This window comes from Ovis aries, chromosome 26 (assembly GCF_016772045.2).
Source record: "Ovis aries strain OAR_USU_Benz2616 breed Rambouillet chromosome 26, ARS-UI_Ramb_v3.0, whole genome shotgun sequence".
Taxonomy (NCBI): Eukaryota; Metazoa; Chordata; class Mammalia; order Artiodactyla; family Bovidae; genus Ovis; species Ovis aries.
The window spans coordinates 7168139-7195951 of NC_056079.1; the positions used below are offsets into that span (position 1 = coordinate 7168139).

The 27813-nt window shown below is 42.3% G+C and overlaps 2 long non-coding RNA genes across 18 annotated transcripts in view; both read left to right on the plus strand.

The window, feature by feature from the left end:
- Window positions 1–3045, plus strand: part of LOC121818025 (uncharacterized) — a 74770-nt gene extending 71725 nt beyond the window's left edge. For all 5 annotated transcript variants that reach the window (XR_009598697.1, XR_009598698.1, XR_009598700.1 and 2 more), the window contains one exon: window positions 2814–3045. This is a non-coding gene — a long non-coding RNA (uncharacterized LOC121818025). The remainder of the gene's footprint in view (window positions 1–2813) is intronic.
- A 479-nt stretch (window positions 3046–3524) lies between these two features.
- The window catches only part of LOC121818026 (uncharacterized), a 68289-nt gene continuing 44000 nt past the window's right edge, over window positions 3525–27813 (plus strand). For 3 of the 13 annotated variants that reach the window (XR_009598696.1, XR_009598695.1, XR_009598694.1), the window contains exons 1-5: window positions 3526–3606; window positions 5068–6842; window positions 10862–11013; window positions 13026–17856; window positions 18514–18594. This is a non-coding gene — a long non-coding RNA (uncharacterized LOC121818026). Of the gene's footprint in view, window positions 3607–5067; window positions 6843–10861; window positions 11014–13025; window positions 17857–18513; window positions 25829–27813 lie in introns of those variants that run through there. The other 10 variants (XR_009598690.1, XR_009598691.1, XR_009598687.1 and 7 more) reach the window with 10 other exon arrangements.

The following is a 27813-nucleotide window of genomic DNA, read 5'->3' on the forward strand; positions in this document are numbered from 1 at the left end:
TTATTCAAGGACTCTAGAAATCCAAGTTTGGCTCAGATTTTTGCATTGTTCCAGGTGCATATTCCTTTTTTAGAAGACAACAGAGCAGGTACAATGACTCTACCTCCTTGCCAGTTGCTGTCTACACTGGCAGGCTTGGAAGCAGGTAGACCTTGAGGATGCTCCCAGCAAGGAGGTCTCCTTTCCTAAAGCTACATGGGTATTCAAACCTTATTCCCACGTATGCCCTGAAGGATAAATCTCCTTTCTACAAATGGTGAGGGATTTCTCTGTCTGTTAAAGGAAAAGGGAGTCAAACATTTCATATACTTAACAATATCTGTGTTGCTACACATTGTTCTTATTCAGTTGCTAAGTCATGTCTGACTCTCTGCGACCTCAAGGACTCTAGCCTGCCAGGCTCCTCTGTCCTCCACTATCTCCCAGAATTTGCTCAAATGCATGTCCATTGAGTTTGTGATGCTAACCACCTCTTCCTCTACCGCCTTCTCCTTTTGCAAATCATTCTTGACATTAATTACATAGACTCTAAGGTAAACTCATAGTATTTGCTGTGAAGCATTAATTACTCAAGCATGGTGGCCATCTATGATTCAAGATGAACTAAACCTCATGTGATACATTTAGTGCATTCAATTGCATAATACATCACCATTAAGTCAGAAAAAAGAAATTCACATTAAAGAGATCAGATACACAAGTCTCTTAAAATAATTTACATTTCAAAAGGAAAGACTCACCAGCAAGCTAACATTTCTGAAGTGGATGATCACAATTACAAGATCTCAAGAGACACGTGATTTCTCGCCCTGCGTGGTGCTGTAGTTTCTTCTCACGACACAGAGTCACTGGACAAACCTGGTCTCATAAAGCAGATACCATTTGCAGCTCTGTTTAGGGAATTCTCTTTCCTATAGAGATCCAAGCTACGCTTGGGGTAAAGCTATTTCTTAGGGAACTTTGCCTTTTAAATGATGTCCTTAATAGCAAAGACCTTCCACTAAATAACAGAGGACTAAAATTTTCTGAGGTTATGTAACAAGTATGCTTTCCTTAATCCCTGCAGATGTGCATAGTTGAGGTCCGAAGATTGTATTTTTGGTTTCAATCACAAGCGAACACCTTATAAATATTTATCCAGAGAGTAAATTACTATCACTATTGGGACCATTATGTGATGACTTCTTTCGGAATATTTCTTTACTCATTCTTGACCCCACCTGTACCATATATTGCCTACTATGTGCCATGCCTTAGGCCAAGAATTATAACGTAAATAGCCTGGACCAAGGGTCCATTCCTCCATCAAGGAGTTATAGGCTATTCAAGAGGATAAAAGGAAACATAAATACTAAGCAGCACACTTAACTGGTATCTGGGCTCCAGGCTCCCTGATGGTTCAGATGCAGCAGGCTTGTTCAGAGAGCCAGTGAGGAAGACGATCTGAGTGTGTGATCTGAGGCTGAGAGTGACTTCTGGGGATTCAACTTTCTGGCAATTTGAGAACAAGAGTCCCTCTATCTATAGAATCACTCTGCTTTATGACCTGGTGACCCCATCTTGCACATTAATGAAAAACTGGAGTTATTTCAGGCAACCACAATAGTTTTTGGAATGAAGTGGAATTAAGCCTGTAATTTTTAGATACAATTACAGCTAAAGTTGCACCATCAAGAGATGTGACAGAAAGGTCAGGTGGCCATTCCTAATTTCACAAGCTGAGGAAGTGAATCCTCTCATGGGCTGGAGCACGGTGGAGCCAGGTGCTGGTGACCTGCAGAGATGCCCACTGCTCATAGTGAGCACAGTTAGTTTATAGTCTGGGTCTAGTTATCTTAACAGGTCGAGTTTCTGTTCTGGTATTTTGAGAGCATGGTATCATGGGGATTTGTTTACCCATATACCAGGTTATTTTTTGATGGTGTGGTGGTGGTTGTTGAAAAATTCTTTCTCAGAAATTTTGAGAACTGACACCACTGTATCACACCCCAGAGAAACTTTTCATTCGCTTCTGCCAAGCGAACACTGCCTCTGGACACTACGTGTCTGGTAGTAAATAGAGCTTAACACTTTGGAAGATACCAACTTGGACTGCAAGTTTTCACAGAGGCTAACTAATTTCTAGTTCAGAGCAACCATGGGTGTGCATAGTGCTTGGCTCCCAGATTCAACTGGAAAAAGACGCAAACTGATTCTCCAGGATAAGTGGTCCCTGGGATTTGCTCTCTTCTTCCTGAAAGTCACCCAAACCAGACTTTGGCTTGGTAACTGCTTCTTCCAATGAGTAAATACTCTCAGAGCAAAACCAGTTTTGTGCCCTAGGATTACTTCTCTGGAATATGGCTTTTTTTTTTTTTTTTTTCAGATTTTGGTCCCATACTTCTTCACTTTCTTTTTGAGGTTTTTAAAAATATTAACTTACATTTTATTGATTCATAAAATTTGTCCTTAGTCCGAAGTTGTGTCAAACTATTTCACTTGCTATAATGCAGAAGCCCCTGATCAAGGGTTTTCAGTCTTAGCTCTATTGATCTTCTGTGGTGGATGATTCTTTTCTGGAGGGCATGGTCCCGTGTTTTGTAAGTTGCTCAACAATGTCATTAATTTCTATGAACTATATGCCTGCTTCTCTTAGTCATGACAATCAAAGTGTCCGCAGACATTGCCAGATATCCCTGAGGGAGAAAAATTGTCTTTAGTTTACAACCACTACCCTGTAGTATTAATATTTTGAAATAAAGATCTCTTAAAACATTTTCAGCATATTAGGATTTGATAATAATTGTATTTTATACATTTGCTTCAAATTTCAGCTTTGTGATGTTGAAGAAGAGGGCCTTGAAAATCTGATCGAACCTGGTCTGGCGATTTCGTTTTACATATGATATTAAATTAATTAATTAATTAATTAAAAAAAGAAAATCTGATTGAAATTACTGAACAATGTGATATAGTAGAAAAAACATTAACTTACCTGTGAGCTGACAGAATTGGATTCTAAACCAGCCTCAACTGCTTACTCTGACAGACTGCTAATTGCGTGGCCTCAGGCAAGTTACTTAACCTCTTCACCCTTCCTTTCTGCTTCTGGAAATTATGATCCTCAAAGGATTGTTTGTGAGTCATTTCCTTCTCATTTGGTTCAATTATTCAATCAGAGCACATAGAACATGTAGTTAACTTCTTTTTTCTTTTTCAGGTATTTTCTCAAATATAGACTCTTTCACCAAGGGCTTTCCCATGATGTTAAGAAAAAAAAATCCCATTGAATTAAATATGTTAATCCACAATATATTTTATTTAACTTGGATTCTTAAAGAGTCTTAAAGTTAAGCCTCAATTTCCATCCTACTTTTAAAAAGTTTATGGCTTCAGGAAAAAAGGCAGAAACATAGTACAGAAGCCTAAATATCATCCAAAATGTGTATTTTTTTCTGAGGTGTGTTTTTAGCATTATTGTATATAGATAGGAAACAAGAACATTTTTGGTGTAAGATAAGTAACAAAGACAATTTTTATTCTTTATCAGCTCAGGTTGGAGAAGTCACCATCTCCTTGATAGTTCTATAAAGAAAATATACTGAGTACCAGTTGCCAGGGACCATGGTAAGTGGTTTCTATGTGTTATCTCATTTGATTTTCTCAAGGAATACTTGAAGTGCTATCCCATTTTACAGATTCAGGAACCTCAGGTATATTGAAGCTATGGATCCACATTTATCCAACTAAGAGTAAACAATTGCAGCTCTGCTTTGTCAGACACAGTGCTCTTACGCAGGGCATCATGCTGCTTCTGATAACCAAGTGGAAGAGGAGAAAGAAAGTGCATGGACCCCAGAGGATAGCATCCTATTGGAGGAAGTGAGCACTTTGTGAAGTGTAATGGGAAGGGTTCTTGAAGAAAGTCAGGTTCAGGATATGAAAAATATAAGAAATAAACAAGGGAAAAGGGGTGGAGCATGGGACCAGAGGCAGGTTTATAGACAACTCCTAACACTTATCAGATTAAAGGAAACATCTTTATTTTTAGTTAAACAGAAACTCCCATAATGTCTATTCAATTTTGTGTGTTTAAATGTAGGATTATAAATGATACCCTGCTGCCCACCAAGAGTTTACTTGTGGGAAATGAACCTTCCTTTGACACGGAGACAAGCTTCTTAATCATCCGATAATTCTAGCATTTGGACATTTTGGGAACCAGGGAATTGCATTTCAAAGCTTCTGCTGAGTGCAGGAGTGCTTGGTGGGCGTTTTGTCTCAGTAAGAAGCCTAAATCTTGGCTCATAGATCTTGGATAGAAAAGACCTTTGAGACACAGGTGGATTTTCTTGCCAGGGCAGAAGAAGTAATGAAAGCTATTACGCAGAGCCTCTAAAGAGCATCCTTCAGCAACAACTGCTTAGCGGTAGTTACCGCTTCAGCTTGTATCTGTCAGGTGAAGATGAAGTGGATCCTACGCCACTTCCGAGTTTGAGTTGCATTTAAGGAATGGTCAGGTCTACTCTTCCTCTGTACGTAGTGGACATGGTCTCCCAAGAATGGTGGTAAAAATGACAATGGCAGGAAAAATCATGAACATTTGTTTAGTTAGTATAATTTATCCTCTGGGCAGCTACATATTTCTAAATAATTTGATTTTATATTTACAACATGGTATTAGATGGAGCTTATTTGGCTCAACAGATAAACAATCCCCCTGCAATGCAGGAGACACAGCAGATGTGGGTTTGATCCCTGGGTCGGAAAGATCCCCTGGAGGAGGAAATTGCAACCCACTCCAGTATTCTTGCTGGGAAATCCCATGGACGGAGGACTCTGGCGGACTACAGTCTGTGGGGTTGCAAAAAGTCGACATGACTGAGTGATTGATGTAGGCAGATCCTCAGATATGTGGACTTCCAATAAAGGCTTAATTAACAGTCTGTGAGTAAGTATAGGAGTTTTTCAAGATAAGCTAGAAATGATACTTTGATGTGATATGTCCCTAGTTTTAGTTATTTGTAACTACTTTTATATTTGTAGCTACAGCATAATTCACACACAGTCATTCTGCGATCTCAACAGATTTCAGGGCTCACTAGTTTGGAACCACTGAAGGCAGACAGAAATTCAGAAGAGACTGAGTGTGCCTGGGCATTCCTTCTGAAGCTCCACAATGGAAAGAGGAGAAAAGAGAAAGAGATTTGGAGCCACACATTTTGAGAATTAATGGTTGTGTGTCTTTGGGCCAATTGCTTAATCTTTCTATCCTTTATTTCATTATTGTGAAGACAGGGTCATGGGACATGTCTCACTGGGGTTTTTATGAGGACTGAATAAAACAGCTCACCACATGTGGCTCATCGCATGCTAAACAAGCATCAGCTCAATTCATACTTCAGTTCTTCAATAGGCTCCAGAGATGACCAGTTTATTCACAGCAATCAGATCTCGTTTTGGCAACTCAAGTAACTTGGTACCCACAGCAGTTTTATGTAGGGAGGGAGAAAGAGACAGAAAGAAAAATGGTGTGAGAATACGAAAAGTTGGATGCAGTGCTGATTTATGAATTATACGTCTACTCTACTTGAATTCAGAGAAGTCTCCCAGCTCCCTGCTGGCCTCAGTGATCCCAGCTTCCTCAGTTGTTGCCTTTTTCCCTGTCGTCTTTGTGCACCTGGGATTTGATGACTTGGCCCATCCTCTGTCCTGACAGCAGCTGCAAGCTCCTCCTCCTGGGGCAGCACCCAGTCCTTTGCGTTCCTCTGCAGCCGTTGTTTTGAGGATGCTGAGACTGAGGACTCAGAAAAAGCATCGTCCAGAGTCTGCTGAACTCTGAGGTCCATGAAGCTTGAGGAAGGCAGTGCCCGTCAGCAAAGGGCTACCTTCCTCTGTCTGGCCACTGTGCCCGGCCGTCATGTAGCTGTGCTGAAGATGACTATCAACCCAGTGCCTTCTGTTTTTCTTAGTTTTCTGTGAGATGTGAAGGACAACGATGAGAAAGTTGCTTCTGAGCAACAGTTCATCCAAAACAGCAACGGCAGACTTTTTTCTAAGCTAAGGTCTAGGGCTAATAACTTGGGAGTGAAAAATGGTATAAAATGTGAATGATGCTTTTTAAATGAGGACAGTAGTTTCATGAGAAACTTCGATACTTTAAGATAACACAAAAGCTTTACTTTTTAAGTGTTTATTTTAAGGGTATAATGCGTGTATACCTATACACACTTACATATTTTACTGTTAAATTTAAAGTTCAGGCATGCTGTAGAATATCCAGAAAGTCTGACACTGCTTGACATAAAAACAAATCTCAGATGTAAGTGCTGTGTAGAATCCAAAGATGTTTCAGGAAAGAGGAACAGATGGCAATTGAAAACTGCCAACTGTAATTCTAATTAGTATCAAAGTTCAATTTACTGCAAAGCATGCAGATAATTTATTTGCCATTTGAAAATCCAAGTTTAAACTGAATTTGAATGATTTGAAATATTTCTCATGGGGTTGACCTGATATTCTCAACCTAGTCATTGACTGTACTGCTTTAATTCATCCTGTGCTGAACTTCCTCCAGAATTTCCCCCAAACTAGGCTACTTAAATCTTTCATTCTGATTGTTATAATTTAATATTTGCTGACCCACCAATGGGCAATTAAATCTTCCTTGGTTACAGTTCAGTTTGCTGTACTCAGTTTGCTCCAGAATGCTCTGAGCTGAGGTCCTGTCAGTTGCAGCATGTTGGCTATTGGGATACAGTTGGGATTGCTGCTCACAATGAATAAACTGGCTCCTCAAAAACAGCTGACTATCATGAACTCTTCCATGCAGTGGAAAGCAGCTCTTTCAGCAGTCATTTCAGGTAAGCATTTTCTTAAAAACACAACTCCTGCATACATATTTAAACTGAGAAAACATTTAACAGATGCCTTTATCATTTAACAAGGGAATTTACTTTTATTTCTATAATATACTTCTTTTAATGACCTGGGAAGGAATCTGGGTATATTGTAATAACACATGTGATGGGGGAATTTTGAAACATAATGTGTCTAACTAGAAGACCCAGGAAGGAGCCAAAAAAAAAAAAAAAAGCAAGTTTATTTCTATAAGTTATCTGCATTTCCCATACCTCAGCAAGTCATATTTTTAAGAAGTAAAGTCTGGTGTAAACTTGAACTTGTACATTTAAGTTAAAAACCTTAGCCAGTGACACATTGCAGAAGATAAGACACCACTTTTCTTCCAAAACCTGTAACACTTCTCTCCCCACTCCTTTGGCTGGTTTGTCCCATTTCATGGTAGGGTTGAAATATTTCAAACTAAGATAACAAAGTCAAGTTCAAGGTCTTCCTAACACAACTTGGGGAAATGCCAAGACTAGCAGCATGTTGTTCTTGACAGGTACAACTACATCAGTTTCTTAAGGGAGAGAAAGATGTGCAGAACATCCCACAGGGAAGTGGAGCAAATGCCTTGTTGAGTTACAATCACTGAGCTATATCTCTTGGCACACTGTGTTGTATCTTTTTATAGAACCTCTGTAAAGATGATGGGACTGAAAGCGAAAGCACATTTCAGCAGAAAGGCTTCTATCTGGTCAGTCAGTACTGTCAGAGATTAGAAGATTGTTGGTACTCACCCTAGAATGAATTGTTTTCTTTGAGCTCATATGGGCACCGCCGCATGGACACTACATCGAATTGTGGCTGTAAATAATACTGCCGGACCTTTTCCTATGGCTGCTAATGGACTGTGGGTTGTGCCAACAGCCAAGACCTGTCCCTCAAGGGTATTTCCAATGCACCTATTTAGTACGTCAGTGTCACACTTTATAGCTCATCCTAGGATGTGGGCTAGTTATTTCTGAATTGGTCATACATGGTTTTAGTCTGTGTGTCACCAGCAGGAAGAGGATGGGAGCTTCTCCTGACATGGAGCCTCAGACATTTGTCAACCAAACCTCAAGCTGTCCAAGACTTTGAAGCGAAAACTTACATTTAGAAAATCAGTATTGTTTCCCCTTGCCATAGCTGTCTCAGCCTTTACTTTGCTGATAAAAGCAAAAAAATGGGGAAAACATCCATCTGTCCTAGTAGACTGTTTGTGTAGACTATGCAAAACAGAAGAAATATACTTAAGGGGGAAAAATGTTTCTTTTTTTTTCTTTGTCTTACATCTAGTCAGCTTCTAAGCAAATGTGCTGGGCAGTTGAGAAGCTAGGTTATTAAGAAGTATCTGCTAGGAACATACTTCTCAGCGGCCCGTTTAGCTAATATGGTCTGTTTGTAGTGTCATTTTTAATGTATTGGATATTATTTGCATAGATAGTATCTAAACACAAGCCCATCATCATAATTACATACAGTTATATGGAAGAAACATTTTTAAAGTAAACAATCACTCTTAAGGAACTATTTTCAAAACAATGAAGTGCATGTATTTTCAAACATTTGAACAGTGGGTTGGGATATTTAGAATTTATTATCAAAGCGACCTACAGAATGTGAGTTAATTTTAAAAGGCATTGTACAAAGTGAAAATGGTGGGCAGGTGAGTAGGGCCAGTGTTTGTAGCTGTCCTGTTCAAAGCATGGGGCTTGGCTGGAAGACTGTTGGCATTGCTTCATTTTGCTAATCCAAGTGGATCAAGCTCATGATCTCATAGTGCTTGAGGCAGCATGCACCAGAGGAGATGTTATTCCTGTTCAAGTTGCCTTGAAGGCATGTATGGGTGGACTCAGAGCTCTTGATTGCTTATCCAGGCTCATGACTTTATCACCTCTCCATTCACAAAAGCAAAATTCTGGAAGTACAGAGAACAGTGGGATGGATTTTAGCTGATGATAAACTTGTCAAGCTTCTACGTGCCTCCTTAGTCCTTACCTAGCTAAAGCTGGAATCTCAGCAATAAGTGGCCCAGTTCTCTTCTTGCACTGTCTAGTATCCTATATAATTGGATTAGATGTATATTTTATTCACCAAAACACCATGTGAGTGTTCTGAACTATAAATAAGGGGCTGGCATTAGTCATTCCAACTGATGGATTCTTACCGTCAAAAATAATCAAAGCAAAGGGAAGTCAGAAATATAAAATGGTTTTTTCATAAAATGATACTTAACTCAGTTTCATTGTATATATACAATTTGAATAGAAAAAATGTGACCTAACTAAAATTCCATGATCCTGATTATGCTATAAATATGAGATTATGTTTCATGTGTGATTGGAAACTTTGCTTTGGAAATGAATGGATCCACTTGGATTCAATCCACAGAAAGGCAGTAGTTGAGAAATATTGGAAAGAAACCTGGTTTAAGAATCAAACAGATGTAGTTTGAGAATTGTTTCTCCCACTAACTTGCATTGTGGGCTTGGGCCTGTCACTTCATCAATTAACCTTAGTTTCTTTATTGTGAATAATCTTTGTCTTCTCAGAGTTGATGTTAGGATTAAAGATATAACATATGTAAACACCTGGTGCACAGTTATGTCTCTCAGGGGCTGTCAAGTGCACTAGCTAAGAGTGCAGATTCTAGAGCAGAAATGCCTGGGTGTGGATCCTGGATCTGCCTCATTATCATGTCAGATGAGTTTCCTAACTTCTGTGTGCTCAGTTTGCTCTCTTGTATAAGAGGCGAATTAGCAATAAGTAGGGTCATTATGATGATTAAATGAGTTACTGTAGGTAAAGTACTTAGAATAGTATTTGGCAAGCAGTAAATAAATGATGCTTATTTAGTAGTATGACAAATATTTATTATTATAAATAAGCATTAAGAATTCCATTTTTCCTCCTCTGTCACTTGGTGGCAATGATAACGTTGTGCTTCTGGGTTCTTGCTTTGACTTTAGTTACATTTACTTGTATTCACCTGTAATGGAGAATCCCAGCTTAAGAGGGACAACAGGTCTAGCAACAGACAAGAGTTACTAGGTCTTCTACCTTGAAATCACACGTAATGTATTCTTGAGCTCAGTTGGATGCCTTGAAGTTCAATAATATGCAGAGGAAACACTGTTGTGGTATTACTGGGAGATTGTGATGGTCAATCATAAGCATCAATTGTAATTGATTGTTAATTGTAAGTTGACTGGGCTACAAGATGCTCAGACATTTGGTCAAACATTATTCTGAGTGAGTCTGTGAGTGTTTCTTGGCAAGATCAAAATTTGATTCCATCGACTGAGTAAAGCAGATTGCACTCTGTGTGATGGGCGGTCCTCATTCAATCAGATGAAGGTCTGAATGGAACTGAAAGGACTCTTAAGAGGAAATTTCTCCTGCCTGACTACTTACAAACTGGGCATTGGTTTTTTTCTTGCCTTTGGACTCAAACTGAAACATTGGCTCTTGTGGCTGTAGACCTTCAGACCAGAAATATACCATTGGCTCTTTTGGGTCATGGCCTTTGGATTTGAACTAAGTCTTCAGCTCTCTTGGATCCAGCTTCCTGCTCATCTTGAAGATCTTGGGACTTGTTAACCTGTATTACTGCATGAGTGAATTGTGTGTATGTGTGTTTTATTTTTGCACATTATATTTTGTTGAGTTTGTTTTTCTAGAGAACCTTGACTAATATAATACAGAATTGAAGGTTATTTTAATATTATTAAAAATTTTTCCAATTAATTTTTGTTTCTTCCTTATGGAATTAATCTTTCTAGTAAAGATTTTATCTGACCCAAAAAAAAAAAATGTGTATCTAACACCATCCATTCATTTGTTCAGTGAAAATGCTTGTAGGGTGTATTATGTACCAGACACTGTGCTTGTCTCTGGTACCTAAGTGAGAAAATGGTTCTTATCCTAGTGGAGATAGGCTGGTATTGGAAAGAAACAATGTAGAAGTAATAAACCAAATTTATGATTTCTACAGGTTCTAGTCTTCTGAGGAGGTGTCAGCTAAGCTGAAATTGGAGAAAGTTTTAATCATATATGCAACAACAGGAGGGGAATTACAGAGAGAAAGCCTCTTGAAAACCCAACCGAGATGTCGACATGCTTAGGAAGTGGAAAGGAAGAGTTCTGGTGAGTCACTGCGGTCTCAGTGGAGCCAGCAGGAGGTGAAGTCAGAAAGACGGTGGTGGGGAGGTTGGGAGGGGGTGGGGACCATGGTAAAGAGATCAGTGTAGCCTTGTGCAAGGACTTTAAGCAATGGATTAACATGGCCTAGCTCACGTATTTAAAGAATTTCCTAGGCTACAGACAGAAGAGCTGATTAGTCCGGGCAGGATGGAAATGGGAAAGCCAGTGTCTTACTGGGTGGTGCAGTGGTTGGCAGGGGTGGGGGAGTTGGGGGTGGTTGTGGCTCAGATGAGAGTGGAGACGCCGCAAGAGTAACTGCATTTTCTCTAGATGCCGGCTGGTCCATCAGACCCCACCTTCACCCAATTTCACTCCCTTAAGAAGGATTTTTCACTCACATGCTGCCCAGAATAGATCAGGGGCCGCTGCAACCTCCTTGTTGCAATCTTCACGGGTCAGAGTGCAATTAGTTAATTCTTAAAGGCAATTTTTCTGTTTTTGTCCCCCCCCCCCAATATTATAATCTCTGGGTTCTAGCAGTATATATGTCTCATAATTCTAACTCCACACATATTTGTTGAATGAGTGAGGGAGATGAGTAAGTGCTATGTACTCTGTTAGGAAAGAGAGAGAAAGTTCCAATTTCCAGAGAAATTATAGGAAATGAAAAGAGTAGAGGGCAAGAAGCTTTTTTGAATATGTTCAAACTTGGTTGAGACAAAAGTTCTAGAAAGGTTGGGTGGGGCAGTCAGGCCAAAATACAAATGTCTTTTAGTACAACAGCCTTTGACCCTGCATCCTTAGCCTAGACTGTGGGATCTTCGTAAAACGCCAAGTCCCCGGTCCTGCCCAGTTGTTTCTATAGACACATCCGGGCCGGGGAGCTAAGGGTGGGGTGAGGCCCCGCCGCTAGGACTTCTGGGAGGCGTGAGGGAGGAGCAGCCCTGACGGCAAAGCGGTGGTGCTTCTGCTCCTCGGAGCTCTGACCCGTGGCGCGTGTTTCTCTCTGCCATTTCATGCTTCTTTGCTTCGGCTTTGGCCGCCTATCTGCCCAGTGACCGGTCTCCAATTTGATTGAGAGCTGGAGTCTTAAGGGTTAGGAGTGCATTTCATTCCAACTTTTTATCTGCCAATTAGAGAAAACAATCAAACTTCCATCGGTGAGGATTTATGGGGCCTCTGTATGCCCTTTTTGCACTCACTGAACTGGTTAGTTCAAACAGCTTGTGTGAATGATTTATTTTCCACCAAGTTAACCAGTAGCCTAAATTAGGCAACATAGCTTGTCATTTTGGTGATATGTAAACAGAGACTTCATGGATTCAGGATCAACTGTCAGTGTGAAAAGATAGATCACTTAGGCTGAAATAAGGGTTTGAAACCCTGTGTGGGACGAAATACATAAAGAGGGTTCAGGGTATCCTCCACATCTGAAAAAAATGAGGAACCTTAGCCTGTTATCATCCTGTAAACTGGAAAAGAAGCGTGTGCAAAAGTGGAGACAGAGGCTCAGACCTGGAAACCGCCCAGCGGGCTTCAACAGGAGAGGAGATAAATGAACAAAGGCAGGTTCACATAGAAGAGATTCTACAGCACACACAGTGAGGCACTGAGTGGCGTGTGATACCAAGGCTGAATTGTGGCAATATCATGTTAAAATAAACAGGTAAAGTGTTTGCTTTCTGCTTTAGGATATATATACCATGAAGCCACATAAAACTGAAAGGAAGGGATTCTGCGTGGTGATAACGTTAGGCTGTGTAGAGACAGTGATGGGTTGGAGACAGAGGAACCACAAGCTTGGATGTAAATTACTGGCATCCTTTTAGCTTTGCACAGTAGAGATTTGCAGGTGCTAATTACGTTATTAGAAAAAAAGGGAAGAAGAAAAAGGAAGAGAGGGAAGGAGGGAAAAGAGGCCTTGTGTATATCAATAATGATAAACCTAATTTATGTTCCCAAGTGAAAAAAAGGTTGATCAAAAAGCCTTTGTTTTTTTTTTTTTGCAACACTAGGCACAGTCTCTTTCTAAGTTTATCTGGTTATCTGGAGTGTGTTGGGGACCAGAGCTAGAAAGGTAACTTGTTTTTCCCGTCTATTTTTCTGAGCATCTTATCAGAGTTAGAGGAGCCACTCTGGAAAATCTCAACAAAACAAAACAAACAAAATGACTTTACACTACTCTGTCGCTCTGTTTCCCTCTTCCTCGTGTCTGTTTCGTGTTCTTTGAGTTCCACCTTCTAGACATCTCCTGAGGTCACCCATCCTTCCCCTTATGGGTCAGGAAGTGAGCTCTGCTTGCCTCCCGTTTCTGACGTTAGGCTTGCCTTCTAAAGAGTGGCCAGCATTTTCCCTCTAACGTGAAACTCTGTACCAGGCCCCACTCAGATCCTCTCAGCAAAGTGTGAGGTAAAGCCAGACCCCTTAGTGAAAGGTCAGGGCAAGGTCGGGCGTGTTGAGGCATGCCTGGGCATGCCCTGGCATGTCGGGACATGTCCCGGCAGAGAGCCGCAGACAAGCCCCTGAGTCGGGCCGACAACCAAGCCGTCCCATCAGGAGCCGACACGGAGCCCTTGGACACCAATCACCGCTGAGCCCGCGTTTTCTTCCTTATATGGGAGCCCGGCCGGGGCTATAAAACCCTTCCCCACCCCTCATACCTCTCAGACTCCCTTTGCTTGGCAGACCCCATTCGCTTCCTTGCTCACCGCACCCCCCCCCCCCCCCCCCCTCGCCCCCGGGAGTTCTGCCTGAGAGCCACCGCCCAAGAAAAGGCCCTGATCAATGGTCCATAGGGGTGGCTCTTTCTTCCCGCAGCGTTTCTTACACTTAGGATGGGAGTGGAGACATTTTCTAGCAGACCAGCTTTGCTCCCGCTCCTCACCCACGCTGGCCGTACACCGCTGTCTTGCTCTGACTGTCCTGACGGCACTTGGTCTTGTATTTGCTCTTCCTCTTTCCTGCAGTTAGCCTGCTCTTCCCTCTGCCTCGCTGACCAGTTCCTGCTTTCCCTCAGGTAGTGCCTTCTCCATTTGGGGAAGGATGTGTGTCCTGTCATCCCCACTACTGCTTTATTGGCCTCTCTCTGCCCTCTGCGACCCCCAGAGCATGTGGACTAGGAGCGGTGGTGCCTTTAGCCCAGCTTCCCCAGCGGAGGGTCTGATGAGCCAAAGCTGCTCAGTCAGTGCATGTGGAACAGCAGACGGGTTAAAACCAATTATTGTTGTTTAGTTGCTAAGTCGTGTCCGACCCTTTTGCAACCCCATGGACTGTAGCCTGCCAGGCTCCTCCGGGGGATCTTCACAACCCAGGAATCGAACCCAGTATCTCTTGCAACTCAGGCAGATTCTTTACCGCCAAGTCATCTGGGAAACCCTAAAATCAATTACTAAATGCTTAACCTGTGTGGAAAACAAAAATGGTCTTCTTTTTCCTTCCTCAGTTGTGTTTCTCTCAGCAGAGATGAATTCTTATTATACCTCAATAAAATTCAGTCAAGTGTTGTGGACCAAAAGCTCAGAATATTAAAAAAGCTTTTGAAGATAGAGGTACACGGGATGTATCAAAACTCCAACCACATTTTGTGTGAAATATAGACTATATTTTTTACCTTGTTAATGATTTTATTTCATTTATTTTGGGTGTGTCCTCTTGCTGCGAGGACCCTCTATTTGTGGGGTGCATGTTCCTCCACGTAGTGGCCTCATGTTGTGGAACACAGGCTCCAGGGTGCGTAGGCTATGGTAGTTGTGGCTCCCAGGCTGGAAAGCATAGGCTCAGTGGTTACGGTGCATGGGCTTAGTTGCTCCTCGGCACATGGGATCTTCCTGAACCAGAGATCCAACCCGTGTCTCCTGCACTGCCAGGCAGATCTGTACCACTGAGCCACCAGGGAAATTCCTAGACTATATTTATAGCATACAGAAATAACCTTTATTGTTTCTAACATCTCTATTCATATCAAACTTCAAAGACGTTTTAAGTAATAGTGGCCTTTTTATTTAAAATCAAAATTCAGTGTTGTGTGTTTACTATCTAATTCTAGAGGGTCCTGCTGCTGCTGTTGGTAAGTCACTTCAGTCATGTCCGACTCTGTCGACCCCATAGACGGCAGCCCACCAGGCTCCCGCATCCCTGGGATTCTCCAGGCAAGAGTACTGGAGTGGGTTGCCATTTCCTTCTCCAATACATCAAAGTGAAAAGTGAAAGTGAAGTCACTCAGTCATGTCTGACTCTTCGAGACCCCATGGACTGCAGCCTACCAGGCTTCTCTGCCCATGGGATTTTCCAGGCATGAATCCAGTGAAGTGGAAATTAGACTCACGAGAGTTATATTAAATCCATATTTGAAAAACATTATCCTAAAATTTATAATGATATAAATTTAATTGTAGCATCAATTAAATACCAACATTTAAAACTAAAAAGAGCTTAGGCAAAATTACTTTTAAAGAGAGAAAACACAGGCAACTGTTTTGCTGTGGTTGTGGATGTTCAGGGGTTTGCTGTTGTGAAAGCTGAATCAAGCCTGTATGTGACTCAGCATTTCTGAGCCCTCACAGCTTAAACCTCCTGTTTCCTTGGCAACCTTGTGATGCAAGGAGACCCCCTGAAACTTGAAGACCTTTGTGGCTGCAGGTGGAACAGCAGGAACCAAAGGGCTGCTACGCAGGGAAGTCTGGAACTTGAACTCCATTTTAGCTGCTCTTTGTCTGCTGTGGTCATTTTTCTTAGCTTGTTTGGCCTTTCTCTAGGTTGATAGAGCTACCATTCAACTTTCATAAGTTATTTTCCCACAGTGGAAAATCTGGTTTTGATAGAAGAAAGTAGTTCTTTTCATTCTTTGTCCACAGCTTCACATTCTCCCTGTAGAAACTGAATTCTGATATGTGTAGTTTATGTTTCCATACACCTTGGGGAGCTCATTCTCTAAGCAGCACATTTCCTCTGTCTGTGATCTCTGGAGTTGCATGACACGTTCTCCATGTACTGTACTTGAGGCAGTATTTGAAGTTTCAGCTGAAGCTTCTCATTCTCTCTCAGGCTCTGAATTTTCGGTGTGCAAAAGGCCCACTCAGTATGAAGTTGTGTTTTTTTGTTTGTTTGTTCAACTTGTCCTGTAAATTCTTCATTCATTTGATTGTCTTGGCTTCAATTTTTTAAGCATTTGTTACTTTTCTCCTTCAAGCCTTTTGAAAGTAGCATTTGCATTAATAACATCAAAGAGTTTTTTCACATCAACTTCTGACTGATAGACGAGTTGATCTCCCTTTTCTAATTCACTCTCTTTCTCTAATTCCAAGATGCTGTTGTTCCTGTAATCTTCTCTGATCAGTCAAATTTACAACCTTCAGTACAGTTTCAGGTGGAGATCTTAACTGGCTCTCTATCCTTCACAGCCTGTTTCATTTGTGTGTCTGAGTTTCCAAGCACGTTTTTCTGCTCCTTCGGCTTGCAGGTACTCCGCTTTCATGCTGCAGTTTCTTAGGCAAGCAGTTTTGGACTCTCCTGAAGTGGAGCGTTTGCTTTCAAATCATGCATTATTTTCTTTTGAAGTCACTCTGCATTCTTCTGAGAGGCTAAGCCATCCTTCTGCATTAGTCACTGGGGATTGGAAGGATATTCGTGCCTCTTGGATGACTGTGTCTGTTGCTGAAGGTGAGCCCTCACCATCAGCCCATGAATTATTTAGTATTTACTTTGTGAAGGAAATGGCAACCCACTCCAGTATTCTTGCCTGGAGAATCCCATGGACGGAGGAGCCTGGTGGGCTACAGTCCACAGGGTCGCAAAGAGTCGGACACAACTGAGCGACTTCACTTTCGCTTTCTTTTCACTTTTGTTGGCCAAGAGAGTGCCTGGTTCATTTCTGATGCAGGTGAGTCTTAGGACAGTGGCAGATTCTGGGACAGAGGGTGGACGTAGGGGCCGGGGTGGAACTCCACTCGCTGGCCAGGAAGTCCTCGCTGCACGGATGTGGTCCTGTCACCAGCTAGCACTTGGTGCCTAGTGCCCGGTGCTGACTGTGCCTCTGCTGGTACCACACATCTGTCACCCTGGATGGAAGGTGGAAATCACCCTGCTCGCTGGCCAGCAGCATCCAGCATCCCCATGGCTTATGCTGGCCCAGGCTTCTGGGGATGAACAGAGAGCACGGGAGCGCCCAAGCTTCTTGTCCGTCTCTGGCAGGTCGATGGGCTGGGGCCATGAGGATGCCGAGGCCATTGGGGCCACTCACCTGGAGAGACTTTGAGTAGCCATCTCTAGGAACCTAGGACTTTCTGGACAAGGGGCCCCCAGCCTCCCTCTTTACCGAGCTCTCTGGGTCCCCTTGGCCAGTCTCTTGGCTTGGGGGACAGCAGGGCTGGAATTGGGGTGTCGGGTTTTGGTAAGCCGAGCCCCCTCAGGGTGACTCCAGGGTCTGAGATTGAGGCCATGCGGTAGGGGAGAGTAGGCAGCGGCCCGAGCTGATGAGCGTGGACCTGAGTCCTTCAGGGTGGGTGTCTGGTCCTGGAGGCTGTGAGCCCCAGGACATGGGTGGTGGCCTGTGGGGTGTCTTTGTGGCCCTCAAAGTCTGGGCGACACAAGGCCCAGGGTGTGGGGTGGGGAGGCTTCTGGGGGCCCTTGGAGGTGGTGAGAGCAGCTGCTCGATGACCTGGGGTCTCCCATTGGTGTTCTTGTCTGAGTGTGTGCCCTATGTCCTCAAGCACAGCCCTACGCCAGCTTTTATTAAGCACTGCCAAACTCTGGAGCGTGTCACTGGAGAGGACTGGCTTCCACCCCTGGGGACTTGAGGGTTTTGCAGGCTTGTGCCATGAACTCTGTGACCTTCTTCAACTCAGGCAGGTAATCTTTCGGCTGACTCTTCCTCTCCTTAAAGCATGTGGGCTTTTTATTGTGAAAATAGCCATGAGTGTAAATAACCAGGATCTCCTGGGGACACCTTGTCTCAGGCATTTGGTGGGCTTCAGCGGAGACCCCACAGCTGCCCCAGGGCCAGGGGGTGGGGAGGACATTCCTGGGAGGTCAGCACCCTTCCCTGGCTCCAGAGGGCACCACGGATGCACAAAGCCCTGGGGGATGCTCCGTCTCTAAAGAAAACCAGTGCCTGGCAAGCAGGACAGATGATCAGTTGGGCCGGCAGAGGGGAAGCAGCCAGTTTATGTAAAACAGGAGTCTCTTCTGCGGCGGGCTGCACCCTGGAGAATACTGTTCCAGATGGTGCACTTGGTGGGGGCTGACTGAGCGCAGCCAGAGACCACCCTGGACCTCAGGTCACTGGAGGCCCCGCCGGGCCCCATGGCTGACCCGGAGGATGCAAGCCCTGCCTTGTGCCATCCACTTCCTTCACGTGGGTATGTCCAGGCTCCATGGAGGGCTGCCCTGAGGACCCCTGACCCTATGTCCCTGCCTGGCAAGGCTCAGTCCCTCAATTTAGTTTCCTTATGCAGCAGGAAAGCCGGCTTCTCCCTGAAAGGTCACAGGGGTCTTCCTTCCCTGCAGGTACCTGCTCTCCTTTGTGCTTGTCACTCAGGGGGCTCACGGGTGCCACCAGGCTGAGAGACTGCACTCACAAGAACTGAGGTGAGATCAGTTGACACTGGAAGATCTTGACCTTTTACGGGTTTTCGGTGGAGCTCGTTTGTTCCTGTTCAGTCCTGCTCTTCCTGGATGGGGTGACGCTCCTCTGGGGAGCTCAGGGCCCCAGGCTCCCTCATCCACGTGGCTCTTCCATCTTCATGTGCCTCCCAAGGTGGCCCTGGGACAGGTCTCCAATTCCTGAGTCATTTCAGGAGTGCGCCTCCTGAAATGTGCCGAGAGTAGGCCCTTCTTTGGGCTAAATTTGCCAACTTTTATTTCTTCAAATCTCCTTCTCCAGATTCAGGCTCAGAGCCCCTTTCTGGGCTCTGTCACGAATGACTGGTCCCCAGGACTGCTTCCAAGACCCTCTGGCCGTGTTCTCTTCTGGGTCAGAAAGCCGCCTCTGAGAATCGGGGCAGGGTTCACGGCCCAGTTCTTCCTCGATGGAACGTGACTACCAGCTTCTGTAGTCTCGAACGTGCGCTAGGTGTGTTTTCTGGTGTCAGTGACTCGTCCCACTGCTGACAGGAGAAGAGGCCCAGAAAATTCGGATGCGGTCAGCCCAGCTGGAGAGGAGGTTGCCCAGAAATGCCAGATGCTCCTCTTCCAGGCCTTCCAGCAGCCAGACCACGGGCTCCAGCCTGAGTCCGAGGGGCCCTGGAGCTGCAGCTGCTCGGAGGGGCCTGCAGGGCCCAAGGCCTGTTCCTCACGTCGTCGGGGGAACCACCAGCCCATGGCTTGGAGTTGCTAATGATTGTGCAGACTGGGAAGTGGACAGGCTGGAAATCTGAATCAGAGTTGAGTTTACAGTCTTGAGTCTGAAATCTATAGAGCAAGCCGGCAGGATTGTAACCTGAACAAGATTTCGAGGTTACAGTCTTTGAACTTCTTTTTCCTATTTTTCATGTGTAATTTTACTTCTGTGTATTGGAGAGGAGGCAGATTTTCTAAAAAAAGATCAAGAATACACTCTATCACAAAAAAAGTACAGGTAGAGGAAACTGAGAGAAAAGACCCTCCTTTTCAGGGATTGACAGAGGTTTACAATGCAGAGGGGCCAACTGCAGAGGGACTCAGAAAGATCAAAGGGAAAGATCAGTGCTCTCCCACAGACCCAATGCTGAAAATGTTGGTGAGGGCAGGCCCCAGGGCCTGCATGAAGAGTCTCTAGAATGCAGAGCTCTGCCTCCAGAAGCCAGAGAGAATGACTTCCATTTTCAGTCTTGAGGGTTCCTGCATGCTCAAGAATAAAGCTGTCTCCCCTGACACAGGGAGCGGCCACTCGGAGGCAGGCTTGGTTTCAACTCCTTGAGCCTGATCACAGGGGGTTCCCAGCCCAGTGGAGCTCTGACGCAGGAGCTGTTGACCTGTCTGGCCCCAAGATCTGCTTCAAGCAGATTTCCTGCAATGAGTTGGGTCAAGGAAAGTTTTTCACTGATGCTTGATTTATTTTTAATTTATTTTATACGACCACGTTGCCTTCTTCCTTCTTTGGGAGTGCCCATAACAAAATACTCCACTCACTGGCCTGAATGATGCTCAGGGCCCAACGTGAGAACGTCCTCAGGTTCTTTGTGCAGCCCTGGCTTGTCTGTTAAGGAGGTTTTGTTATTTCAGCAACCTTCAAACAGGTAATAAATAAATTTCCACTGGGTTGGCACTTCCTCTCATTTCCTGAAGGAGGGGCGGATTGTTCAAAGAGCTCCCTGGGGATACTCCAGGCCCTCTTATAATGACTGAATGACCATTGCGTCATTGCCTTACAGCACTGTCACGTAGAAAACCCAGGGAAGGCCACTTATAATATCAGTGTCAGAGCTGGGAGTGTCTGTATTGGAATTGTTCTGAAGATAAAGAAACCACCAAATCAAGTTACTATAGAAAGTGGTCAAAGAGGCCTAAAACCTTTTTAGATGCTCTTTTGGAAGACATGCCTTGCACAGTGTCATCTGCAGAAGATTAGAAAAGCCTGGTTACCTCTGAAGAGCATGAGGGTGACGTGATGTCCAGCACAAAGTGCAGAGTCCTGCCTGACACAGGCCGGCGCTCTTCATCAGCTCTTCATCAAATAAGTCTTGCCAAGATAAGGGAGGTTTCTGAAAGCTGATTGCCTCTCTTTGGTGATATGCATTACAATTAGATTCAAGTGCATATGAAAAACAAATGAACAAAGATCTAAAAGCTGTCCTGCTGCCCACTCAAAATGATTAAGTGATTATGCAAAAGAAGATTCCTCAGAAGTGTGGAATGTGCAAGACTCAATTGCTTCCAGGCCTGAAATAAGGAGCTTAATTTGACAGTCACTTAAATTGATATTGCTTTCAATAACCATGCACTGCTCATTTTGTAAAGGAACCCCAAATCGTCAGCCCCAGTACTTCACTGAACTTTCCTAACACCCTAATTCCAGTTATTTAATCATATAATTAAAAAGTGATCAAAATAGCACAAGAAAACAAGTATAAAAAATCTTGAGAATTCAGTGGGTCCATCTAAAACAGTAGCATTATTGGAATTATTAATATGAATTTATAAGACACTTATTTTCATAAGTAAAGAGAGGAATAGGAAAAGAAAGAGCTAGGGAAAAAAAAAAAAGGTTTCTTCCTATTCCTTTCCTGTTCAAAATTTGAGCTGATTTAGATATTAAAGAATGACCGTTTGGTAAATGCCATATTTCCCCTCTTTTCATTCCAAACCAATTGCTATTTTATTCCTTTTCTATTACCAAATCATTCAAGAATATTCTAGATTTTCCAGAAAACATAGATAAATTAGAAAAGTGAAAAATACTGAAATTTCAACTCAATACCATCACACTATAAATTTATCATGAAAATAAACTCTAGTTTAATTGTTTTAAATTCTACTTATATTCACTACAGTGTAGCCGTGGCATAGCCTTAGCTCATTACGTGTATCTGATGTGAGATTATTAGGGATAATTTACATATATGATTTATTCTGGATGCAGGCTTTAGAGTTAGACTCCCTGGGTCAAACTATTGGTTTTGTCAATCACAGCTGTACACAGCTTACAAGCTTTGGCAAATTATTTTTCTATCTGATAAAATGTGAGTAGTAGTACACATACTTCACAAGGCTATTTTAAGCATTATGTGACTTAAAAACTGAAAGCACTTAGAATAGTGCACTGGGCTTCCCTGGTAGCTCAGTTGGTGAAGAATCCACCTACAATGCAGAGACCCCAGTTTGATTCCTGGTCAGGAAGATCTGCTGGAAAGGGATAAGCTACCACTCCAGTATTCTTGGGCTTCCCTGATGGTTCAGCTGGTAAAGAATCTGCCTGCAGTATGGGATACCTGAGTTCAGTCGCTGGGCTGGGAAGATCCCCTGGGGAAGGAAATGGCTACCCACTCCAGTATTCCAGCCTTGAGAATTCCATGGATTTTATAGTCCATGGGGTGGCAAAGAGTCAGACATGACTGAGTGACTTGCACTTTCGGAATAGTGCACGTTTATTCAATACATTTAACCATATTGATGGTGATGATAATAGTAATGTGCAAGAAGATAAATAACTTGGTTAAATAACTCAGTGTGTATAGAAAGTTGAATAGGATCTAATTCTTGCCTTCAATGAGTACACAGTGAATAGGACAAGTAGATAAATGACAAGAATACAAAGATATGAAATTAGGAAATTCCAAGGAGCTTGATATTACATGAGATTTAAGGAATCATTAATTCAGCATGGCATTCATTTATTCATTTCAATTTGATAAATTATTATAATACAGTTTTTAAATGATTATATGCTAGTTAATTGCAATGAAATTTAATACTTAAAATTATTTGGTGAGCCAGCATATTCCTCAAATGATGATGTTTAATATAGATAACTGTTAGCTATTTAAGGATGAGGTTTTATAGTCTGCTCCCATCAATTTATCATCTTTGCTTTCATGATAATTTAGTTTTATGCCCAATTTTATATAAAAGTGCTTCTCTTCCTTACAGTCCTTTTTGATATATCCATCAACTGATGACATTTGTTGAAAGTCTCCTATATATTTACCAGTATACTTGCTCCTCAAAAGAAGTAGATATATTTTTATGTGTAACAACAAGATGAATGAGTTATATACACAATAAAAACAATTTCTAATTGCAAAAAATGAACAAAGCCATTGGTGAAAATGTTCTCAATGTGTAACAGTGAAAAAGCTAAAACCCTAATTATAGTTTTAAAAGCCTTTCAAATCAATAGCAAAAAATATGCACAGTGGAAAAGGGAGTAGAACATGAGAAGATGGTTACAATTTTAGAAAAAGTCAAGTATATGAGACATGTTTAATTTCATTAGCAATAAAAATGCCAATGTAACCAAAGTTTAAATGCATTCTTCAGTTGTTATATTTGCAAATATTTATAATACATGTGAAAGTGCAAGGAAAGGGGACTTCTGGCTGATGGAAGCATAAATTAACATAGAAAACCATATTGCTTAGGAATTTTCTTTTAAAATAAATATCAATGTATACAGATATCTATCTACAAGAAGATTCTCTAGGCAATCTTAATAAAGAACGTAGGTTTATTTAGGAAATGATGTACTTTAGAAATAGGTGAAATGAATATTTATTGGTACAGACAGGTGCTCACAGTGTTCAGCGTCTCACTTTGAGGACCAGTCCCCAGGTGTTTCAGTAATGTTTTTGGCCATTTATGGCTCACATCTGGGTTCCCCCAGGAATTGACTCCCTGAGGTCCACACCCTGCTGGGGGGCTGACTCGTCAATGCAGGTGGACAAAGATGCAGCTCCCTGTTTCAATTCTGAGTCACTCTGCTGGGGAATCCCAACTGGAGCTCTTCATGAGATTGTCTTTTACAAGACTGCATTATATTTTCACTTCTCTTCTGGTCTGTGCTGTTTCCTTCATTTCCTTACAGGTATTGTTCTTAGTAGCCCAATACACTTCCTGCAGACAAATCTCCATCTCAAAATCTGTTATCCAGGAACCCAGCCTAAGACAGTTGGTGCCAGAAGGGGACTGGAGAGGAAACCAGTGGTGTGTTGGTTACTGTTAGAGCACTGGGTCTCTGGGAAGAAATACATCTTGATTTATGACTCTTGCTAATTTCCTTGGTATAAATTCGTCCATCTTGGGAGATCTTACCAAATGCAGAGTTGGGAAAAGATGTGTACAGTTGCTTCTTGTGCTGTAGTGTGGCCAGCTTAGCCCTCTGGTAGAGTCTCTCACGTGCAATTTGGAACTTGATTACTCACCACTAACTGTTTGCAGGCAATGTGTCCTCCATCCAGTTAGTAGGTAGAGTGGTAATTGCCTGTTGCACTGCTGCAGTTGTTAAGACTTCATTCCTGGTGAACTGTGATGGAATATGGATAGAAAGCAATGCTCTAGTACACAGAGTACCCATACCACAGGGATTTGGAAGAGTGGGACAAGTAGTGATATAAGAACAGTGGCATCGGACGAGTACCATGATGAACTAGAGAAAGAAAATAAAAACCAAAAGGGTATGAATCACCAATTGAAACAGAAGTCTGAGAATCAGAGAGGCTCTTTGGCTGCAAATAAAGAGACCTTCACCTCCTGCATCCACAGGGCAGTAAAAACAAGACAGTTGTAAGCCCAAGGATTTAATTATGTTATGGCTATATCTTGGTGACTTTTGGGTCTCTCATGCCAGAGAGAAACAAAAAGGAGAGAAGGAGTCACCATCCAGGCTTTGGCAGTGACTCTGTTTATTAGGTGGAGTAAAGGCTGCTGTTTAACCAGGTGGGCAGAAAGACTCTCTCTGAAACCTCATCTATGAAGGCATCTTTGATAGTCATTCCCTTGCTCACTCTTGTTTATAAATGGAAACGTGCTGCAGCCACAGCCTGAGAAAAGAACTTGATCTAAGTCCTGAGTTAGGAAAACATACCAAATTTTCTGGGATCAGAAAAAGAGCTCTCAGGTTTCCTCTGGACTCAGCCACTGCGGCTGGAAATGAGTGGATGAACTGGTTGTTGCGATGAAGGGCGCACAAGGTGGGATTTGACATAAAGTCACATCCTCGTTAACTGAACCTCCAGGATCATGTGTGGAATCAAGGTAACTTCTTTCAGGACTGACTTTTTTTGCTGAGTAGCTTTCTATAGTTGGGGCTTTTCTGTGAGTTGTAGAATATTTAGCAGCATCTCTAACCACTCGTTTCCAGGAGCACTCACTCGCTTGTGATAACTGATGATGTCTCTACACATTGTCAAGTGTTCTTTGGGGGACAAAATCACCTCCAGTCGAGAATCACTTCTGTAGATTCATGAAAGAAGTCAGGAGAGCACAGAGGATGAAAGAGTAAACTTTATTTGAACATGTCAGGAAAGGCTTCAGACAGCAGGTAATGGTTGATACTATTAAGAATTCTACACAGTCAACACTTTGGGGGAAGAATCCACAGTGAACTACTATTAAAATAAACTCAGTAATGCCATTTATTAAGCTAATTAAGTTATTAGGGACAGTTTCTAAGTGAGTTAGTATATACTGAGGATCTGTATGTTTGCTTAGATTGGTAGGATGTCAACATCACCCAAAGACCCATCATGTTTTCCTCTTTGTATCTTGATTAAATTACCCCTTTTTTGACCCTGAAATGTCAGTCTACTGCAAAAAAGGGCACAAATAAATTAATACAAAGATGTCATAAGAGTGGAATTTTTCTCACAATTGGATTTGTGACCGCAAACAGATGGTGCAAAAAGCATGAGAACACGCCTGTTCATAGTTGAAACCAAAGCATATTGAGTCCTCTTCAGACTTATTTCGAAAAATAAGTTCATATTTTTAGAAAACACTTGAGCTCTTTGACTATCATCCCTTCCCCTCACCAGTCCCTAGTTCCCTCTTTTATATGCATTTTTATTTATACTGTTACATACCAAAAAATTAATGCTAAACTCAAGATCATGTTTCTATATAGTCAAAATCATGATAATTAGAAACAACCACATGTTTGACTGTACAATTATTTTTCTTTCAGAACCTTAGACTCTAGTAAATATAACAGGAAAAGAAACTTTGAGATAGATTATGCCTTTTCAGACTTACACTAGATACCAGAGCCTCTCCAATGAAATGCTCACCTTCAGAACATTTGTATTCTTGTGGCCATTTCCCATTGAGTTTTCTGCACCTATTGCTTTTATGATGTGATAACTGCCTAAGTGAAAAATAACATGGATTAAAATGATTTTCTCCTCTGGGATTCAAGTTGTTCTTTATGAGCCTCAGTCCTCTGCTTAGCATCTTTATTCCCTGAAGATAGTTTTCTAGATGACTTTCACCTTGATGACTGAGTTGATGAAGTCAGATGATAATGATATTCACAAGCTGAACAAACTGTGGGAAAAGTCACTTAGTTCCGGTCAATGATACAAAGGCATTTCTCATGTTATATGGTTTTCCTCTTTCCCAGCAAAAAGATAAGAGAGAATTATCATTTTGGAGTATTATGCCAACAATGTTCTGTTCTTCAAGTAAATGTCAGGTAATTGGAAATACACTGACATTTGAGATTACTATATATGTTAGCATGCCTTTAATCATAAGAATACTCTTTAATAGTGTTTTCTATATATAGGTTTCCAATAGTAAGTCCTCATGAAGAGTCACCAATAGTAGTTTCAACCTGGGGCTAATGGTGTTTCATAAATGTGAATTTTTCCACTCATGCCTTTGAGAGAACACCATTTAAAAATCACACCAAAAGACTTTGCTTCTGGGAAGGAGTAAGAAAACTTTTCCCTATTTTCACCTCTAAGGACAACTAAAAGGCACAACTATTACATACAAAACAACCTCTAAAAGTGCAGAGAAGAAGAGGACTAGTAGGAACCTTGGGACCCAAGGATCAAAACAGGGATGCACCCCCCATCTACCCTGGCTTTCTTTCAGTCTCATAAATCCTGGACTTGGAGATGAAGAAGTAGGTACAAAGATCCAGACCCACCAACAGGTGCAGACAAAAAGAGCCCCAGTGAAAGCCTACTCTCTCTAGTCAAAGGACAGGAGGAAGGCAGCTTAGCAAGAAAACTTTTAGGCAGTAACCACTGTACTCCAGCCGAAAACCACAGAGGCAGTGGTGGCCCCAGTACCACTCATGCCAGTAAAGGGGAATGGGTAGGGCAGACCTCCACTCTTGTCGGACTATAATGAGTGAGCCCACCCACCTGCCAAGGTGATGTCAGAGAAGGTCAGGTTAGGAGCTAGAACTTTCATCTCTGCCAGGCAGATGTGATGAACCCCTTCCCCTTTCAGTGTAGATGAAGAAATTTGAGAATCCAGGAATTCCAGTCCCATCAGTCAGTAATGAGGCATTCTCCCATTTCCTGCTGAGGTGAAGTCAGTGGATTTTCACCCCAGCCCGGGGCAATGAGACCCATTGCATGGTGTCAGTGGAGGTCAAAGCAGCAGCAGTAAAGAGGATTTCCTGCTTCCCTGGTGGCTCAGTAGTAAAGAATCTGTCTGCAATGCAGTAGATGTAGGAGAAGTGGGTTTGATCCTTGGATTTGGAAGATCCCCTACAAGCATGGCAACCCCTTCCAGTATTCTTGCCTGAAGACCCCATGGACAGAGAATCCTGGTGGGCTACAGTCCATGGGGTCGCAGAGTCGGACACAACTGAGCAACGTCACTTCTCAAACTGTATCCATTGAATAGCAAGAGCCAAGATTTCCTATCTAAACAATAGCAAAGAATATGCAATAAGAGCTGGGGATTTCCCCCCAAAATATGATTTTTCTATCATAGTTAAGATTCCATGTGCTGGAAAAAGGAAGAAAATATGGAGAGAGACAAGGAGCCCAGGAAATGTATCTATATAGGGACTATCTCCAGAGTAGCCTTTGGTGGTTTAGCCTTAGGTTGAGAAACTGAGCTTTGAATAAAAATTTCAATGAAGAAAATAAATAAATCTATGCAGAATTAATTAAAGGGAAGAATTCTGAGTAAAACGAAAGTAAATATATCAATGTCTTAGCCTAATGGTAAACTAACTAGAATAGATACAAGATAAGAATAGATTTTCCTGATTTGTTAAGAATCCATTTCATAACTTCCATAGTAAATGAGAAAACTATATAAGCATTTAACTCAGTCTCAGAATTAAAATGTGTTATTATACCATAACATTGGGAATAATTTCATTATGTTATATTTTGTTGCTGTTTAGTCACTAAGTCGTGTCCAACT